Raw genomic sequence first — 21,546 nt, 5'->3', positions numbered from 1 at the left:
TGCAATAGTGAAAAACATTCTTGATCTATTGGTAATCAGGTCTATATTGCCTTTTAAACTATTATGTTGAGAGAAAGGGAGAGGGAGAAAGAGAAGGAGAGAGACAGGGAGACTGAAATTGGAGAGGGAGGAGGAGGAGAAAGGGAGAGAGATCTTTTCTAATTGCAATATCATCGTTTTAATTCAGTCCAAGTATTGTGTAAATGTGCATAAAACTAGAAACATCATGGGCTTCCTCAAATGCAAGCCACCCCTGGGGCCCTTGGCACAAGGAGGGCCTTGGGATAGATTTCGTTCGCACAGTACATGAAGATCAGTATTCCATATTTTATTTGACTATATAAATGTGTCTCAGGCAAAACTTAAAAATAGATTCAGTGATTCTATCTGAGGTTTGCAAATCCATTGTAAAAAGCCAGCTGGTCAACCGAAAACAAATATAGCCCCGGTTCCTTCTTTGCAGTGCAGAGAGGGCTCATCTGCTCTGTAAGCACAGTCCACAGTGCTGGCTGGGCCATGCAGGCAGGATGGGGTGGGTGGCTGGGAAAACGGTAAATCTTTGAAGCCAGACAAACTGCAATGATCATTCCAGTTCTGTCACCCATTGACTGTGTGCCCTGGGGCAAATTATTTACTCTATGAGCCTTATTTTCTCTCCTGCCAATTGGAATAATAATGCTACCTATTGCTGTAAGGGACAAATAAGAAAAGCTATGTGCTAAATAAAATGTGCCAGCAACTAGCAGGAGCTGAATAACAGTTCCCTCATTCCAAGCCGGTTTGATGCCTGTTGTGCCAGATATAAAAAAGGAGATCTCAGAGAGAGTCAAGGCACAATGTGACACAAGCATCCAGAGGCCACCTTGGGAGCTCCTGCCAGTGAAATGTCTTCCTCCTAGTCACATGACTTGCCTCCTAATTTTCCAGGTCTTTGCTCAAACAACTCCTATCAGAGAGGATGTGCTTGTGAGCTCCATCTGAAACATCAGTTTTTTTTAATCTCCTCTCTCCTATGTTGTATATTTCTGCATAATACATATTGCTTCCTATTGTATTTGTTCTTAAATTTATGTATTGTTCAATTCACTCCACCAGATCTGAGGTTCTGGGGATTGTAGATTTGGTTTGTTTTTTTGCTCTGTATTTCCAATGTGTTGAACAGCGTCCATCCCATAGTGAGTACTAGGATATTTGCCAGTAATATGTGAATAGAATAAATCTCACATTGCTAATTCCTAACCACTCAGCTCAGCTCATCGTCAGCCTCTCGTGGGATGTGTTTCCAGACCATTCTGTGCACAGATTCTCAGAAGCACTCACTGGGGACAAGAACTGGTGCCACCTTATGCCATTACCAAGTTGTGCAAAATTCACATTGCATTTTCTAATTGCTGTTAGTGGAAAATATACAGCTTAAAAGCCGTAACTTAAGTTTGCTAAGAACAACAGAGACCCAAAAGTAATTGGGTAATTCAGCTTGGCAATTATTTATTGATGCACCAAAACTTGTGTAAGACATAGTTGGCTTTTTAAGCTTTCCTTTCCTGAGACCCCATGGAAGTTGATTTCTTCACCACTCACAATTCTGACTCCTGCCCCTTCTTTTATTTTTCTACAGGAATAAATCCAATGCTCTACCTGGAGAGTCACATACATAATAGTTCATAAATCCAACTGCAACCTTCACATTGGCAACACCTGTCTTTCTGCGTCCAACCCAGATCTCTCTCCAAATCCACAGGCTCTGGATCGCTCCTAATGACGTCTCATACTGAAGCTTCAGGCTTCAACTTCCATCACTCACTCTCCTGTTTCCAAGTAGCATCACTATCTTTGCATCCAAACCAGATCCTTAGAATCATTCAAGATTCATCATATTCCCTTGACACCCCAAATCAATCCAAAGTCAAACTGGGTGATTTAAGAACACCAATAACTAGAACTATTGTTAGATCTATAATAGTTCTAGATCTGTAATAGTTCTAGAACTTGCCAACAATTCTTCACTGCCACCTCCTTAGTCCAGGCCCTCGCCAACTCTTGTCTTGAAAACAAAACATTAACAATACAAATGTTGCTATGTGGAGAAACAGGAAGTTCTTTCCACTGCTGAAAGGAGTGCAAAAAAGGGACAGCCACTTTGAAGGACAGTTTGGCCATTTCTGTAAATAATACTCTTAGCATACAATCTACAAATTGTGCCTCTTGGTATCCACCCAAACAAGTTGAAGATTTATGACCACACAAGAATCTGCACACAGCAGATTCTACAGCAGAACTTACAGCATTTTATTCATAATTCTCAAGACTCGGAAGCTATCAAGATGTCTCTCAGTAGGTGGAGGAGTGAATCAAGTGTGGAGCAGACTCCTCCAAACTTTGAAACCCCAGAGAGCAGTGGTCTTGCCTTATCAGGCTTGAAACCCAGCTCTGGAGGATGCTGCTAAAGCAAGGCCTCCATCAACCAAGGTTATGAACAACTTCTATATCCTCTACATCTTTGTGAAATAGAGTCCTAGGTTGCTGTGTAACACAACTGAAGGGACACTGCATTGCATGTACCAAGTGCCCCAGCTCAGGTGCATCTAGAAGTCATAATGACACCCTAAGGAGGAAACAAACCATTTTTCTAAGCACAGAGCGGACACTTCGGGCACCAAATATGCTTGTTTTCCACACCAAAGCTGACACTGACCACCTGAGGTGAGCACTGACCCCCAAGGTAAGGGCTCAGTTCCACCAGACTGCCCGTTTCAATCAGCTGATTGCTTCTAGAAGACCCAACCAGGTGGTTGTAGAGGAGGAAAAGTTTATCTGGGGGCTCATGGGTTCCGAGGTCTCAGTCCACAGACAGTATTATCCATTCCTCAGGGCTCAAAGTGAGGCCGAATATCATGACGGAAGAGAGTGTTGAAGGGAAGCAGCTCACATGGTAGTTAGGTAGCACAGAGAAACTCCACTCACCAGGTACAAAATATGTACCCCAAAGGCACACCCCCCAGTGACCCACCTCCTCCAATCACACCCTATCTGCCTTCAGTTACCACTCAATAAATTAAGAGACAGATGGGGTTAAGGCTCTCATAACCCAATTATTTCTCCTCTGAACCTTCTTGCATTGTCTCACATATGAGCTTATGGGGGACACCTCACATCCACCCAGATCATAATAGCCCCCAACATGCATATGCACGCACATGCGCGCACACACACACAAACACCAACTGCCCATCCAAGTTCCAGTCTGAACTTACTGATGATCAGCTATAAGTCAGAGACTCCTGTGACCCAATCCTCAGGTTCACTAATTTACAAAAACATGTTCAATAACTTACAAGAACAGCTCACAAAACCCTGGAAAACTTGTATTTATCCTATTGGTTTATTCTAAAGGCATCGCCCGGAGGAAGAGATGTACTGGACAAGCACACAAGTGTGCACAGAGCTCCCAGGCCCTGTGCAGGCAGCCAGCATCCCCTCCCCTGTGTCCCCAACCCTCAAGCTCTCCAGAACCCGAGCTTTGGGTTTTCCTGGAGGCTTTATTACGGAGCATGGAAGATGAAGTCCCTGGCCATTGGGAATCAGTTATTCTCCAGCCCCGTCTCCTCTCCTGAGGTTGGGTGGGGTCTGAGAGTTCCAACTCTCTAAGCACAGGGTCCGTCCCTTGGCAATCAGTCCCCAACTCTAGGGGCCTGCCGTAAGTGGCCTTGTTAAGGTCAACTCAGATGTAGCTCATTTCACCTTAGTGCTCATTTCACCTTTAGTGCTCCTATCCGGTGGGGTATGAGGAGTTTTAGGAACTCTGGGCAGCCATCTGCGGACCGAGGCCAAAATGCCTATTTCTTATTACATCACAAAGCCACATACCTCTGGAATTTAGCACCCCACAGAATAAACAGATAATGCCCTCAAAGTGCTTAACCTAACGCCTGCTAAAATGTGTTCCACAGGCACAAGCTGTTTGGGATGGTGGTGGATGCAGCGGTGGTATTTTTCTATCCTCGGCACTGGACTTGGCCAAAGGTCGTTGCTCTGTGTTTTACTCTGAATGAATAAAAGAAATTAAATTCAGGTCTTTTATTCTTGGTTCTAAATTATGAAGCACTTTGAAGTCTTAGTACAAAAAAGTGACATGAAATGGAATGGTACCCCTGTGTTCCTTCTCTTCCACCACAATCCCTCCTGAGGTTTATTCCCTGGAGCCTGCACCGTGAGGCAGGCTCGGAGACTGTTTGAGGCAGGCTGTTTCTGAGCACAGTGGAATCCTGGGCAGGAACTTTCTGGGAAGGTCCTCAGTGGGGCCAATTGTGCTGGCAGGATGGAACCAATAACAAATACCGCTGAACAATGCAACTGTCCCCGGGATCCGGTTGTCTCTGGGCCTCTGGGAATTTAGCTCTGGCTCCACCATGCTTGACAATTTAATCTTCTCATACAAACTCCTTGGGACTCCCTGGGACAAGTAAGGACTGCAGAGAAGGAAGCAGCCTGTCACCATCAGAGGTCAGCTCAGGAAAGCATGGCTGGGTGACCAGGTCTCGGCCTGGGCTGCAGTTCAGGGGAACGTCGGGACCTCGCTAATTCTAACAGGGTTCCAAATCATCTGTTCCTTGACATGATGAGATCGCTCTCTCTCTCTGTAGCTGCTGTCATCTGGTTTTACAACAGAATCTGGATTACACTACTAAATTATACTGACTCTGAATGTGCACCTGTGTTGTGAAAGCATTGTGAGAAAGGTAGACGAATAAATACATCCAGCCTTCACACTGCTGACGTCCAACATGAAATCTTGTTGCTGTTTTGACACCTAACTACTTTAATTAATATTTTTCTATATTTTGATTTTTTGTTGGTGCCTAATAATTACACCTAAGAGTGGATGTATTGTTACACATTCATACCTGCACAGGGTATAACAATATAACTTGATTAATACCTCCACTGAAAGGGAGAAAGGAAACAAAAAATATGTGAGAGAAATAAGCAAAAACATGAAAAAGTCTCAGAGAAGGAACGAATTCAAAGAAATCACTCCGTGGTGGCAGAGAGCCTCTGGGAAAGAACACTAGGAATCACCTCCATCTCTATTCACTTAAAAAGTGGGGAAGCTAAGCCTTAGAGAAGTGAGTCACTCTGAGCAAGGCCACAGTGCTGTGTGAGCACTTCCCTCTCTGTGACTCAGCCTCCTGCAAAACCACTGGGTTCAGAGGGCCCTAAATTGGAATTTGGGTTCTGGGACCAAATGTGCATGATTTGGCGCAAGGCATCCAAACACTCTGAACTTCAGAATCTTCTTTTATGAAAAAAACGACAAGGAAATTCTTTTATCTTATGAAACTGTTGGGAAGATCACATGTGAAAAATCCATGTTTGTTGAATGAATATGTGTTTAAGGGCATATATGGAAAGAGGGGGGAAAAAAAGAAGCCACTGCCTGTTATTTTTGGCTTCTTTACTCTCCCCACTGGGACAATTTAAGTTCTAGAAGATGGAACTCAAGTATGCCTGCTCTCAGCATCTGCAGCATGTGTCACGGGGCTTGGCACCTACTACACTTAAGACTCCTTTACTAATAAGTGGCTGTTCTTTCTCAAATCTTTTGCTCTGTGTGTCTGTGTCTGGCCATTGGCTAAGGCCATGCATGTAGCAGTGGTTGTATCTTTTGCTTGTCCAGACCACCGAGGTCAAAACTGGTCTTGTTATCCTCATTTTACAGACGAGGAAACAGATTCAGAGAAGTTACACATGTTTCCAAATCAGAGCCAGGGCGGGCAGAGATGAAACCGGGGCAGGGCCTCTTTTATACACGGACTCTGCGGGCATCATCTAGGCCCACTGCTCACACCTTGCCACTGGGGTACCAGGGCGGAGGGTGGCTGAGCTAACCCAGCAGGGCGGGATCTGAGAAAGAACCCAGGGCTGTTCCTTGGGTGAACCACTGTGTGGACAGGGCCCACTTCAGAGTAGTCCTGGAGTCCAGTCCCTGGAGGGTAACTCCCACTGCCTGTCCTGCTCCTGCTCTACTCTGTGCTGGATGACAGCCCGTCCTTCCATGTCCAGTCACCTGCTCTCTCCCAGCTGCGTCAAGAAGCTTCCATAGTGACCAGCTCCAGGAGCCAAGACCTCCCATGAGACTGGGCATCTGCCAGTGCCCAGGACAGGGGTGAAGAGAGGGCTGGAGGAGTCAGCATTGGACAGGGGTCCAAAGTCATCGAGTCAAGGACCTCCACTGGAGGAGGGCACAGCTGGAGGAGGAGGTGTGAACTCGTGCAGTTTGATGGACAGCCATCCAACAGACTCCAGTCAGTGCTTAAAGCATCAAAGGTGGCATTTACTGTGTCTTGCTGTGGACCAGGCACTGTTCCTCACGACACTTCTGTATGATTTTTAATGCTACCAGAATTGGAATAAGGCATCTATGTAACCCCAATCTTATAAAGGAAGAAGCTGAAGCGCAGAGAGGTGGAATCATCTGGCCAGGAGGGGACCACAGCTAACCAGGATAGGAGGCAGGTGGTGAGAAGTGGAGCTCCCACAAACAATTTGCTGCTGTGGTCTACCTGAGCCCCACTGCAGTGAGATGCCTGAGGGGTGGGGCGGGCTTTGCAGAATCCATGACAATAAAGGCGAGTCTGGACACCTGCACCCATGAGGAGCACATCCAGATGAAGCTAGTGTGTGGGGCATGGGTAGAGGCAGGAATGCATTAGGCTAAAATTGCAAATGGGTCCACCAGCCTATTCTAGCAGATGCTTCACATTCTGCCCCCTCATACTCAGTACCCCAGAATTTCTGCAGGGGAATCCCCCAGGCCAGGGCACATTCTCTGCTCCTGCAGAGACCCAGGGACTCCAGACAAGCTTCTGGCTACCTGCCACTGGTGGCACCTACCTGAAATGGGATGCACCTCAGAGCAGAACACTGACTCAAGTCTAGGTGTGTGCAGTGCATTCCACTAACATCTCTGAAGTTTGGGCACGTACATTAATCACCACCTTTTGAATAAAAATATCCAGAGGGACACTGAATTAAACCATATCAACAAAGAAGAAAGGGCACAGCTGCAATTTCAGCGCATGCATTATTTTTTTTTCATTTTGGCTCAAGGTAGTCAATAAAGTATTGAAGCCAGGCCTGGTGGTGCACACCTGTAATTCCAGCCGCTCTAGAGGCTGAGGCAGGAGGATCAAGAATTCAAAGTCAGCCTCAGCAACTAAGTGAGGCCCTAAGCCACTCAGCAAGACCCTGTCTCAAAATAAAATACAAAAAAGGCTGGGAATGTGGCTCAGGGGTTAAGTGCCTCTGGGTTCAACCCCCAGTGCAAAATAAATAAGTAGATCGATAAAGAAAGAAATATACATAAATAAAGTATTGAAAAACTGAGCTACTAAACATTTGACTTCTTGACTGAATAAGTGGGGTGGACACAGATTGCCTTTGCATTTTTGTTTTAATCTTTTTATTGTTTAACCTGAGCAGCTCCTCATTCTATCAAGCATCTTTCTTAGGGAGCTCATTTGCCGTGTTCCCCGGGCTCCTGGGGCTGAATGTGCTGGGGACAGACTTGGTACCAGCACTCATCCAAGAAGCCCTAAGCACAGGACCCCCTCCAAGTTAAACAGGAGTCCTTCCACTTTCCATCACATGGATGGGCAGTTAAAAGTCAAAGATCTTGGTTATCTAGAAGTTTTTGAGGTTTTATTTTGGTTTGGGGGGCTTGAGGGTGCTCTTTCTTTGGTTCTGCCTTTATGATCTATGTCTGAATTTTAAGTAAATTTCACAAGCAACATTTGCAGAGTGGATGGGGAGGAACAAGTTTTGGGGTCAAACCAATTTGGGATCAGGTTCTGGCTTCCACTCTGGCTTAGCTGTGTGACTGTGAGCAGGTTTTTTGTCCTCTCTGTGCCAGTTCTCCTGGGCTTTAACTGGGGCTAATAGCTCCCACATGAAGATTAAGTAGAAAGATCTCCTCCAAACACACATTCTTCCAACCCTAACACACAGTGGAAGCTTAGCACTTCCTTCTCCCTCTCATCTGCACCAGGTCATAACTCAGTGCTAGTCTGTCACTTAAAGATGATGCTAGAATCATTCTTTGTTTCCAATAATCACATGCTTTCAAGGTGGGGGGGGGAAGTACTAGGGGAATCTCATTTTAGAATTCAGAAGCAATTATATTATTATTCATTTTATTCTCCCCAAAGGCCAACAGAAGCCAGCATGTTAAAATACCAAGCTTGATGAATTCTACTGTGGGCACAGGATTCCAAGGATAATCTTATCTTTATACATTTTCTTTAAACAAACTAAAAATGGGAATTTATTCTCTGGTGCATTTTATATTCTTATTTAAAGTCAACAATGTTTTACAAAAGCCATGAGTTCAGTTGGCTTCTCTTCCCGTGCAGTGACTCCTCAGCTGTGAAGTTGCATGCCCCAGAAATTAATTTCCAAATAACTTAGACCAAATCTTTTAAACCTCAAATACTTTTATATTAAATTTCAGCAATTTCTAATGTAACCTATTTTAGAAATTCTCCTGCTCTGTCTTACTCCAGCAGCGTTTACAGACTGTAATTTAGCTTTTCTTTGGTGATTCACAGCCACACTTCTGAACATAAATTATTGCTTTGTGCTGTCACAGGTAGATGGCTTCAAAGACCCCTAAGGGGCAGCCAGCTCTAATGGCCCTCACTCAGAGTCCCAAGGCCCTGTAACAGTTTTTCCTTGACCCATCCCATACCGAGTTCCCATCAAGGAAGGAGCCCATCAAGTGCCTTGGTTTTCATGGCAAGATGCCAGTTCCTCCATCCTCCTGGGTGATATGAAAGTGTTCAGATCAGTCTGTAATCAGAATAAACTCTGACTTCCCTCAGCATCTCAAATATTACCATAAGAGTTGTTCAGTTTTATTTATTTTTTCATATGACTTTCAAATTTAATTCCATGTCATTTTAAGGGCAATACAGGTAAAGTCACATGACTGAAGTCTAACCATATTCTAAAGAGAAGTTGAGATTACAATGAGGTTATAGGGAAGAGTGTGGCTGAAACTGTATTCCTGAAAGCTATGTGGGGAAGGAACGGGGTCACAGAAAGAGAAGGCTCATGTGTTGAGAGAAAGAGGAGAGAGAGTTGGCAGCCACGCAGGAGCTCAGCAAGCAAGGCAGGAGGGGAGGCTGTGTCAGTAGCTCATCTGGGGCGTGGAGCAGGACTCATAGCACTGGGTGAGTGAGGTGCAGCTGAGCAGGCTTGTGGAAAAGCTGCCTGAGCTGAGAAGGTAAGGGCCAGGATGGCACCATGGTCATCTACCAGGACATGGAAGCCACCTAAAATAAAGGTCAACTCACATGGTGAAGGAACCACATTTCAGTTACTTAAGTTACCGGAGTTGCAGGCAGCACATAAGAAGATAGCTAGCTGTAACTCCATCTGGAATGCCCCCCAAAGCTCAGTTGAAAATATGGTCCCCAGTGCATCGAGGTTCAGAGGTGGGCGTGGTAGGAAGCAGGTCACCGGAGCGGTGGCTTGGGGACTATACCTGTCCCTGACCCCTTCCCCTCCTGCTCTGTGTCTGCATCCCGCTCGCCCTGAGCTGAGTAGCTTTCCTCCACCACACCCTCCTGCTGTGGTGCTTCTGCCTTGGAGCCAGTTGACAATGGACCGAATCCTCTGAAACTATGAACCAAAATAAATCTTTCCTCTGCGAAGTTGTTCTTGCCAGGTATTTCGGTCACAGCAATAAAAAGCTGAATGGCACACTAGTGCAGCCAAAGGTGGTTAGGCACCAATGTAGCACCAACTTGCATTGATGCTTTTTAGAGGTGAACAGAAGGTTTGGCTAAATTGGGGAGAGAGTCCACAGCAGGGCTTCCTAGCATGGAGGGGCTTAGGGAGACCATTTTATTGTCTTCAAGGCTCTTACCCTCAGGTGCAGACATTCTAAGAGGCTCCAAGGGTGGTATGGCTGCATCTCTTGAGCATCACAGCAGTGACCTTGAGGAATTGATTTGTCTTACTGGAAGGCTTGGTGGCTCTAATGGAAACATCAGTTGGAATGCAGTGGATGCTGTGGGTGTCCCATTCTGGTCCCCTGTGGGTGCACACATCACTCAGCAGCTCTGGGAGCTGACAACAGCCCATGGTCAGCCTGGTCTTCTGCAAATGGCCTTGGCTGACAGGAGCTGCTCTTCCCAGAAATACCAGGGAACACTGCAGTGACCAAGTCCTGGACCTCTGCCTTGATCTGGGGACACTGTGGGCCTGCCGGCCCAGATCCTCCTGGGTAACCAGTCTGGGCACTCCCAGCTGAGGGCACTCCCTCGTGAATCCCCATCTCTGGCTCCACATACAAGAACCCTGGCCTAAGACGGGGAGAAAGCAGCACTACTCTACAGAGACCAAGTAACCGCCCAGGCCCATTAGGAGAACGAGGGTCAGAACAAGGGTGACCAATCCACGGAGGCTGTCCAGGGCGACAGGGGCTCCAAGGATGGGGGATTTTTGATTTCCAAATCGGATCAGTTCTAGGAAAAGGGTTACAAGCTGGTCACTCTGGTCACAGCTGGGATTCAACCCCAAATCTGTTGCATGCTAAAGTTTGTGCTCGCACTACCACAACCCGCCTCAGGTCCTCTCAGAAGGCCTGATGTGCGAGCTTCCACCAGAGAGTGCAGCCGCCACATCGTGCCCATGCAGGGATGTCTGCAGGCTCCCAGGCAGCTCCTGACTTCTAGAACGTGCATACTTAGTCGGAGTTCACAGGACGACTTCAGGGGATCCCTAACTTGAGCAATTGTCCAGGAGATCATGGCTTTTATCTCTGGATTAAGTAAAACAGTGGGTAAGATATATCCTGAAGAGCTGGTCCCTAGGACGTGGCCAACGCCCAGCCCTGCATCCTCTAGAGCTTCATGGGTGGATCATCAGCTGCATGGCCCACCCTGTTCTCACCCGAGTCCTGAGGTGGGGACTTTCTCTTCTGTTAGAAACTAGAAAGACATTTATCTGAGACAAATGGGCAGGCCACCCTGGGAGAAGGAGCACCAGCAGGGATCAAGCTTCATTGTGTCTTGAACTCGATGTCCACCTTCTGACCAGTAATACTAAATGGTGCTTAAACAGGTCTGTGGTCTTGAAAAACCAAAAAGTATCATTTCCTTATTGAAGATTTCTGGTATTAATTCTTCTGTTTGTTTGATAAATATTTATGGCATGCTTAACGAGTATCAGGAACTGTTCTGTTTGGTGCAATATAAACACCCAGAGTCCTGGCACCGTGGATGCACCCCCTTGCAGAGATGGGCAACAGAAAATAGAAACCGATATACCTGTAACAACATGTCAGAGAGTCACATAAAGACGATTCTATGAAGAAAAATAAAGGAAATGAAGGAAATGAACATTGTCTTCTTCACCTCCTGGGCTCCTATATAAACTATAAGGGGACAGAGTAGTCTGACCCAGAGAGACCCCTGCAAAGAAGGGGCATGGACAAGGGGAAGGAGACAGCCCTAGGAACATCAGGAGTGATGTCCCACACACGTGGGGACACAGTCAAGTCTCCAAGGCAAAGGAACCGACACAGTGCGTGGGGTTTTGTTTGTTTTAGTTTGGGATGTGCAAAGGTATAGACCTTGGGTCCAGAAGAATGTTTTCATTTCCTCATTTTATACACTTCCCTGGGGCAATGGCTTCTCCTCCCAGGCCCTCAATTAGCATGTGCTGTTGATTTCCTAAACCTATAGATTCAGCCAAGAACTTTTCTGAGCTTGACTGATGTCTCTATAATTGCCTAAAAGGTACATGGACATCCTCTGAGACCTAAAATTACCTTTCAAAACAGAACTCATCATTCCCCCTTAAAAACTGTTCTTTCCACTGTGTCTCTGGCCACTGAACAGCAGCAGGGCCAATCCATCAGACCATGTCACAGAACCGACTGTCATCCTTCATCCCTCTCCACGCCTCCACCCTGTGTCAAGTCATTGAACTTGTCCCAAGATGCCAGTGACTTCACATGTCTCAAGCTTGTTCTTCTGTCTCTGTCCCTGCTGTCCTCCCCTAGGTGTGGGCCATCTGTACCTCCACATACCTGTGGTCCCACAGAGTCTCCACGTCTGCCAGCGTCTCTCTCAACGCATCCTCTAAACTGGAGCCAGGATGGGCAGTTCCAAAGGGCATGTGTGTCTCTGTCTCTACCTAGTTCACAATCCTCCCACGATGCCCGTTAGCTTCCAGATGAAGATCAAAATCCTGCAGGAGATGCCCAAGCCCCTGCGTGCCCCCCCCCTCTGCGTACCTCTTCAGTCTTTTCATTTCCACCCTTGTCTTAAGCTCTCTCTCAAGAAGCTTCACATCTGCAAGTCCTTCTGTGTGCAGGGCTCTGCCCCGACTCCGTGCCTTCACACTGGTTTCCTTCTACCTTGTGTATCTATCTAACTCCTCGATCTCATTTTTGTCTCAGACGCCTCTTTGCCCAGCTGGGCTCCTGCTCTCTATTCTGGTTTGCCCTCCTTGTGGAATATTATAGCTGCTTGTTTACTTAGTGGTCTTGTTTGCAAGCTGTATCATTCTTAAGGAAATGAACATTGTCTTTTTCACCTCCTTGGCTCCCAGAACAGAATGAGGCACTGAGGAAATATGTGTGGAGGAGATGAGCTGCACTCACTCAAAGCCCTTCAACTTCCCAGTTAAGAAAATGACCCCAGGGAGTTTAAGTGGCTGCTTAAAGAACACAGATCACTCACTTTAGAGTTAACCCTACAACATCTGTCTTAGGTCTTCATACAGTTTTCTTCCCAGACCTCAGGCTTCTGATATAAACTCAACCCAGCTCTGCAGCTCACAAAGGCGCACCAGCAGGACTCAAGGCCTAGCACCCAGAAGCAGATACTAAAACATGACAGGCACTGAGTGTTGGGAGGACTGAGGGGCTGGGTGTCCTTGGAAGCACCATGGGGGCTGTGAGCCCAGTGCTGGACAGGGCAGAGGGTGTGTCCAGGAGAGGCAGCCATGTCTGAGAAAGACCAGCAGGTAAGGGCCACCCTGCCATTCCAGCCAGAGCTCACTGCACATAAGAACCCCCTGATGGAAGCACTGTGCCAGGAAGATGCCCCTCAGAGGGGGACACCAGGGGCTGCCTCTGGCATGTCCACACACAGGTGGTCACTGCCATTCCCTCTTCTCCACCCCCTGGGGATGACACTCACCCTCTGTTCTGGCCCATCCCCCGGAGCTGAAGACTTAGCTCAGAGGCTATGACGTCACTTCAACATCTGCCTAAGTCAAACAGAATTAGAAACAAGCTTTCAAAGAGAAACATCTTTTCTGTATGATGAAGCCAAATGAAAGAGCTGTACCTTCAATTAACACATAGGGCGAGCCATCAAAGAGGAGTGGAAGGAAAAGGTCTAAAGTGACATAAAAATGAGTGTCAGATCTCAGGCAGCTCAGGCTGCTCCATCCCTCACTCGGGGCTCTTCTATTAGGGAAACCGCAGTTCTCAGTGCCCCGAGAAAGCTTTCATAGGAGATTCATCACTGGTAGTCTTGGTCTCTATCTAACTGCTTACTCATGCCTGAAACATGGGACGAATATAGTAAGCAATCGCTTAAATTTTCAATCCACTGTTCAGAATATGTCTTTGTTTCTCCCCCAAGTCATCCCTGTCTGTGCTGGGAAGAGCACCTCCCCTAGACTCCAGCTGATCCTACATTCATTCTTTCACTCAACAAACATGCATTGAACACATATTACAGGAAAGGATGCGTTCTACCAGAGGGAGTTCTGCAGTGAGCTTCGCATATTGATAAGTACTATAAAGAAAGGTAGGTCAAAGGATGTAACAGTTGCTTTAGAAGTAGGTCCAGGGTGGGCTAATGTTCTGATAAGGCTACATTTGAGCCACAGCCAGAATAAAGTGGGCACAACCATGTGGTTACTGGAGAGGAGGCATCCCAGGAGGAAGTGGTGGGAAGGAGGCCAGAGTGGGGGCAGCAGGCGGGTCTGGGAGAAGGAGGAAGAGCCATGGCAGCACTTGGGGTGGAAGGGCTGAGGTCCTGCAGGGTGCAGCCGCCAGCAGCCTGGGAAGGGAGCCATGCAGGGCTTGGAGCAGATGAAGGTGACGCGGTTCTGGTTCCCTGCAGTCTCCCTGGCTGCCCCAGGCAGAGCGCAGGGCCAGGTGGGGAGGTTGGGTGAAAGCCTGGCTTGTGGGGCCTGAGAGAGCCAGAGAGAGCCTGGAAAGAGAGGATGGAAAGTAACTCCCAGTGCCACCTGTGACAGTGCCACCTGTGAGCTCCCCCTGGCCCGCATCACTGGTACCAAGTCCCTAGAGTGTCCCAGGACATCCTCCTGAGAGGTGACGCGTGTGCTCACTTCCTTTCCTCCCTCCCACACCATTTCCTATGCATCCCCTCTCCTCGTCCCAGCTCTCATCCCTGAATTCAGGGGCCTCTGATCAGCAAAGAGGCTCTGAGGCCACCTACTCTTCGCTCCATCCAGCTCCCCCAGTCTGGCCTCCACTGTGCAGCTGGAAGCAACTTCCCCCAACTCCAAGCCTTGGTGTGGCTCCTGGTGAGGGGAGGAGCCTGCAGACTGGCTCAGGGAACGCTGGGAGACCAGCCCTGTTCCTCTCCCAGCCTCACGCCGCCCTCCCTAGTGCTCTTGCCTCCAGCTCCTGCGTGGTACCCCCTCCGCTGGCTTTCTTTTCCTCTGTTCTCCATGGGGAAGTTCAAGACATCAGCTTAGACTCCTGTTCTGTGAAGCCATCCTTGACCATCCCTCCCAGTAAAGGGGTCAGAAGTCCTTGTCTTGACTCCACATGCCACACCCTGAGCACCATCTGGTTCCTTCTCATCAGTTTCCATCTCTGATCCCCCAAGGACATCCCTCTTACCCCTTGAAAAGCAAGGACCTTGCCTTGTTCATGAGTGACTTCTAGGGTCTGGCATGATGAGTGGCACAAGGCAGGTCACTTAGGCACATTTCCCGTACCCCACGTGTCAGAGTGCCACTCCATCTACACCAGAGCAGAGGGTCACAGAGCCTGTGCTCACAGATCCAGTTTCCTTTGAGATCTGAGCCCCCCCCCCCCCCCCCGATCCACAATCACTCCTGACATGGCTGTGCAGCAACCTAGAAAAATTTCATGTTTGAGCAGAAACACTTGACATTGCTGAGCACCCAGTGTCTGGCAAGCTCAGCTGATACCAGCAATGTCATGAATTTCCGCCAGCCCTCTCAGGTAAGACAGGTGCTTGTGTGGAATAAAGACCTTCCAGGCTGGATACAGCAGCCAAACTTCCTGCCTGGAGGAAGACAAGAATGGGTCTTGGGCTGGAGAGATGGAGGTGGGCGTTCAACAACTCTTAAGGCTCAGAATCGCTTTGGAAACTCTGGAAGCATCTGGCTGGGAAAATTCAAAAAGGAGAGAAATTTGGTGATGGAGGTATGGGTATAGAGCACACTGGAGTGTAAAACTAAGAGCCTCTAAGTAAAGGCTAGATAGAGAGCTACAGATGTCACCTGGGTGAGGAGGACATAGATCAGCAGAGATGAACACTGATATAGAGCTAGGCAGTCACTGTCACAGGGGGACTCAGTGCCTGGATCTGAATCTTTAGCTTACCTCACTCCTCACGGAACCTTATACACCTAACAAAAAGGAGACTTGGGGCGGGGGGTGGGTACTGTTATCTATTTCCTTAGTAAAGGTAGGTGAAGTTCAGGGAAGAAATGTAATCTGACAATTTAAAAATATTCTGGAATTTTCTATTATGGGCAACTGTATCTAGCATTTGGAAATTACATGCCTGTTTTCTTAGTGTATATGTCCCCAACCTACCTGGAAAGGTAGCTGTCATCATAATACTATGCAGATAGAGCAAATGGCTGAGAGAGCAAAATGATTTCCTGAAGGTCACACAGAGCTAATGAGAGGAGAAGCCTGGATTTGAAGCTCATTTTGTCTGATGCTACATAATTAGGCAGAGGGATTTTGCTCATTTTCTAGAACAAAAGTTAAGGAAAAGAAAAAAATATATATTGGGGTAGAATATTTTACAGTTTATTAAAAGCTTCTACTATCCTACTTTCAACTCACTCCAAGTGCTTAGTCTCCTTGTGAGATTGGCATTAATAATCACATTTTTATAAGTGAGGAAACTGAGGCACAAGGCGATCAAGGGCCCTAGTTCCACATTCTTTTGGAACAGATTCAAACCTAGACCTTTTAAATTCAATTTATATGTTTTCCCATTTATAGGAGTTGAAATCAAGGAAAGAAACTGAAGGGAGAGAAACACATTTTAAGCCTAAAATATTCTATTGGAGGTTTTCAGCAAATGTTATATGAAGGCCATTCAACACCAGATTACAGCTATTCTAAAGTGCCCACTTGAAAAAAAAATGAGCATTTTGAGGCAAAGTATGTGTTTCTGTTCTCCTTGGCTCCGCTTCAGTAGATTGACCCTAAATGATGCCCAATAACCCAGGCATTCTGCACATCGACAGGGAGAGCAGCCAGGGACAGCCTCCGTAATGGTCTTCCTGTACAGGTGGTCAGGCTGCAGGTACGGTCCGACCATCACGCAGCTCATTCTCCATGGTATTTGCTGCACCGGGTGCTTGGCACAGCCAAGGTAGGATAGGGGGAGGCCCCTGCCCTCAGGAAGCACAGAATTTAAAAGAGGGGACCAGGATGAATGCAAGCAATGACACAGCACAACCTGTCGCAAAACAGATCCAAAGTGTCATAGAAGCACATGAGAGAGACCCTGGAAAGGTGTCCCACAGGAGGGAGGCTCTGAATCAGGTCATTAAGGGTGGAAAGAAGTAAGAAATGGTCTATCTCTGCAGGGACCAGCATGAGCAAACAAAGGAGTAGAAAAGATCAGGGAAGATATAACACAGCATAGGCTTCTTCCTGAAATTACAGTTCCCCCAGCAAGGAAATCAAGGGGCAAGTGTTCAATTTCACCAAAATAGGCAAACATTTGGTAAACTCTGCTCTGGCATTACAGAGCAGAGTTGGATGAAGGGGATCCTGCCTAAAAGAAGCCTACAATGTATCCAATGTATCCATCTAACCAACCTTTAAGTGAAATCCCACTCTGTGCAAGTCTGTTTACATGATCAGCTGCTTATTTCCACTCTGGGGTAAGCAGACCTCACTGTGTCAAACTAGACAAGTACTGCACATGATGGCAAAACTCTTGACCTTCAGCTCTTGTAAGCAAGAAGGATGACATGCAGCATATTCCCCCAATAAAGCCCTCTTTATATGGCCCTGAGTGTATCTTGGACCAGACTACGGTGTTTCAACCATGAGTCACCGAATAATATAGCCACTGCCTTCCCACAACTGTTAGATGATTTGCTGATCTGAGAAAGGTTATTTCTTTGTGAGATGACGATAATACATTTTACTTGCACAAGGCATTAGGTTTTTAAAAGTCCTTTCCATCCACCCTCTCTATCATCCCACTTGATAGTTACAAGAGACCGGTGAACTGCAACGAGTCTTAGCATCCCATTCCACAGATGAGAGAAAGAAATCTGAGCAACTGGAACAACTCAAGGTCATACAGCAAGTGTGTGGTGAAATTAAAATTCAAACCCCTGTTTTCTGACTTCTAAATCCTGTCCTTTTTCCTCTATATCTTACCGTCTGCTACAATATGGCAATATTGTCCTCATTATGACATAAATCCCCAGATGAAATGCTGGCCAACTCACATCCCCTCAGGTAATATAACTACATCATAAATTAAAAGCCCAATTAAAGAACACAGCCTTTTAACTGGGACTTACCACAGTCTCCTGAGGCCAGGATATAAAGGGAGAACCCTTTCAAAGTCAACGGCTGTCCATGTTGGAAATTACCCAGAGACCTACTTACCTATATGAAAGAGCTTTCAGACCCAAATTACTCACCTAACCAAACCTCCCTGCTCTTAGGGTCTTCTGGGGCCCTGTTCCCAGCTGAGCTCTGTTTGGAATTCTGTTCTAACCTCTGGCCTACAGATGTAGTTAACACTCCCTCATGCAGTATGGATAGCCCAGGTGCCTCTGGTCTCTGAAATATCACTGAACATCAAGAGCATTCCAACCTGATAGAAAATAATCCCCCACCCCAGTTCAAAAGGAGAACTGAAGTGGGATTTTTTTTTGATTTTCAGAAAGTGGGCCAGTTTGCCAATGGCCAAGGGGCGAAGGAGACACTGTGCTCCATGCACTTCTGGTTTAACTGGCAGTAAGGAGGAAGCTTAAAGAAATTAGGTAAAGAGAAGGGGAGAGGGCAATCTTGACTGCTAGCTTAAGGATGTGTTTCTACTCCCACCCCATCGCCAAGAGTCAATGCTAACGGCATGAAAAACTCCAGAGATACCCCTGGTGTCCAAATGGTAAGAGTTACTATTTTCCTTGTCTGCACATCCCCTCCAGTGGCTGGATTGGAAGCTGTCTTTATGGTTGAAGAGCTGGTGTATGCTCTGGTCCCCTTCCATGTCATAGCTGAGCTGCAGTGCCTCCCCCCAACCTCTGCCCCAAACCAAGCCACAGGAAAGAACAGGTTTCTGAGTCAGCCTGGACCACCAGAAAGTGGCTACCACTGCCCCCTCTGCCCCAGCATGGTCTTCTTCAGCTCAGAGGAACTGGGTGGACAGGGGTCCGGATGTGCCCCCTCAGGCACTACCTGAGACTTCTGTGGAGACCACCTCATTAACTTAGCATCTCCTCACCCATCACCACGAAGCCCCTTCGTGCCCGCTGGAAGACCTGCCCAGATGTGTGGCAAGATCAAAGGACAGAAAGATTGGAGGAAACAGAAGATCAACCACATTTCGCGGCAGAATCCCCGTTCAGTAATAGAAAGCCATCCAACTAGCAACCACGCTTCCAGAAACGTCACTGCCACAGAGAGTTTGCAGCTGCAGACCCCGGAGCGCGCTCACCTACCTGTCTCCTACTGCAGGGCTCCCCTCTCTCACCTCCTAGGGCCCAGCTCGGCTGGCTCCGGGCCTGTCACCCTCCTCTTTTTGCCTTCTCCAGCCGCCGACACTTGCAGCAGCGGTGGCGGACGGAGGAGTCCGCGGCACCTGCGAGCTGGGTCTCAGGTCCCCAAGGCGAGGCTGCCTGGAGGAGGAGCGAGAGGATGCTGCCCTCGCGCCGCTGCCGCCGCCGTGGTGCTGATGCGGTTGCTATGGTTATGGAACTCCGCAGCTGCCCCCTCTCGGCGCAACAGCTGCCCGGCCACGGCCTCCGGACAGCCCCAGGAAAGGCGCCGGGAGGCCAGGTTGCGAATACGGTTAAGGGGATTGGGTCGCCGCAGCTGCCGGGAGAAAGGACGGAGAGGCTGCGCGGGCGCCCAGGGCTCGCGTCCCGCGGGCTCTGCTCCCCTCCGGCGCCCTTGCTCCTCTCCTTCCCCGCCGGGACGCGGCCAGACCCCCGCGCCGCGCAGCGCGCCCTCGCGGCCTGGAGAGCCCGCCCGCCGCTCCCGCTGGCTCGGCTCCCGCAGCCGCAGCGCAGCGCCGGGAGGCTGCGCGACTGGCTGGGAGGCGCCGCTCGCGCTGCCCCACCTCCGTCCCTCTCCCCCGCGATTCCTAGCTCGGAGCCTCGGGCCGGGCAGGCTGCCCAGCGGACCAACCCCGCCCGCCCGGCCTGAGGAGGGCGCCAGCCGCTGGGCAGACGTCCGGCCCTCACAGCCTGCGGCCGCGAGCATGCTCAGTCTCCACGTCGGGGTTGCCCTCCCGAGCTGCAAGACGGGATGCAACGGAAAGAGGGGGTCCTTTCCGGACCCCAGCAGCGGGGAGTTAAACCTGGAAGTGGATCCCAGGGCAACAAGTAGAGGCCGGGGCAGGCGTGAGATGGACTGGGCACCGTGTGAGATTGCCTGGCAATCCATGCCTCCACCACGACGTCAGCGGGGGCCGCAACCAGCTAACTCACCCATCATGTGCTGGTCTCCTTACTTTAAGGGGAACATGGAGGCGTAAAGCTGCGAGGGGTTCCGAAGAAAGAGGAGAAGAGATGCTGGGAGGCTAAGCTAGCTCCCATCTACCGAGCTCCCTTCAGGGGGCGTCTGACGCGGGGACACCTTAATTCTCACTACCCCTGTGTTCCCAGGGCATGTCAGTCACAGATGACAAGAGAACCTTAGAGGAGGAACTAAGATGGGGACCTGGAAGGCCAGTGCTCATTCCATTACACTGGACTATACTCACTCCAGTCAGAGACACAGGTTATATTGCCATCAGTATGAGTAACCTCCAACCCAGTTGGGGGGTGGTTATAGGAATAAGGGAAAGACACTTGAAAGTAGGCAACGGGAGAGGTGACAGGTGTAGGAGATTACTCATTGTAGAACCTGAGGACAGGCAGGCAGAGGCCTGGAGCCCAGCCAGGCCAGCTGGGTGGTTTCATCCACACTGCATGCACACCCAGCATAGCTGGGGCAGAGCATGCCAGGAGAGGCCAGGCAAGAGTGGCTGCACCCCTCAGGAGCACTGGGATTCAAGTAAGAAGGTGGGACTTGATGCTGAGGACAGTGAGGACACTGAAGGAATTTCAGCAGGAGAAAGGCTGGATCAGAAGGTTGGCAAGGTCATCCAGATTGACCCTGTAGCAGTGGACAGGATGGGCACTAAGCTGCAGAAAAGGGCATGGCGAGGAGACCATTGCCACGGGGCCTGGGCAGGTTATGTCCCTGGTCTGTGCTTTGCTTATTCTCCCCATAGCACTCAGTCAAGACGGGAACAGGAATATTTGGTGAATGGGAAATAAATGAATAAATGAATTTGTTTTTCCAAAAAGAAAATACATACCTTTAATTTAAACTTATACAAATGTGATCAAAGTCATATGAAGTTGGGGCTGCAGTTGTAGCTCAGTGGTGGACCACTTGCCTTGCATGTGTGAGGTATTGGGTTCCATCCTCAGCACCACATGCAAATACATAGATTAAATAAGGTTATTGTGTCCATCTACAACTAAAAATATTTTGTAAAAAAAAATCATACAATGTTTAACATTGACATTGCATTTTTATTCACACTCATTTTTGAAAGTCAATTCAAGTTCTGCCCCCCTCCCCCCGCAAGTTTTCCTCTACGTTTCCTAGTCTCTTGTAGAGGAGATGATCTAGGATCTTGGTTCTCTTGCACTAGAATAGGTTTCATTTATCTGAATGAAAGTAATCCATGATGCAGTAACTTAAAAGCAAAAGTTCAGAACATGTTTAAAGCAAAATCTTTTTGTGAAACAAGGAGACAGACATACATGTAAACATATATTTGCACTGGCATGGATATGTGCTAGAAGGCTGTAAAAGACCTTGGAGAAATGTCTTAATTTGGGGGACTGGGTGGGGTGGAACTGAGTGGAAAAATTTGGCACAGGAATGAGAATTACATGTACATGTCTATCATACATTTTTTTGATTTTTGAATGAAAAAGATCACAGATATATATGTTTGGGTGTGTCTATGTGTACATATATATGTGATATACATACATTTTATACACATAAATTTGTGACTTGGCTCT

The 21,546-nt window shown here is 48.1% G+C and overlaps 1 protein-coding gene across 3 annotated transcripts in view; it reads right to left on the bottom strand.

Annotated features, from left to right (window-relative positions):
- Positions 1-19,079, bottom strand: part of Fam135b (family with sequence similarity 135 member B) — a 301,016-nt gene extending 281,937 nt beyond the window's left edge. For 2 of the 3 annotated variants that reach the window (XM_005316131.4, XM_078016661.1), the window contains exon 1: positions 18,961-19,052. The gene's annotated coding sequence lies outside the window, so the exon portion shown is untranslated. Of the gene's footprint in view, positions 1-18,960 lie in introns of all 3 variants that reach the window. The other variant, XM_078016660.1, reaches the window with a different exon arrangement.
- Between the last annotated feature and the right edge of the window lie 2,467 nt (positions 19,080-21,546).

This window comes from Ictidomys tridecemlineatus, chromosome 7 (assembly GCF_052094955.1).
Source record: "Ictidomys tridecemlineatus isolate mIctTri1 chromosome 7, mIctTri1.hap1, whole genome shotgun sequence".
In the NCBI taxonomy this organism is placed as follows: domain Eukaryota; kingdom Metazoa; phylum Chordata; class Mammalia; order Rodentia; family Sciuridae; genus Ictidomys; species Ictidomys tridecemlineatus.
The sequence above is the reverse complement of the archived record's forward strand: the minus strand, read 5'-3'. Positions and strand labels throughout refer to the sequence as shown.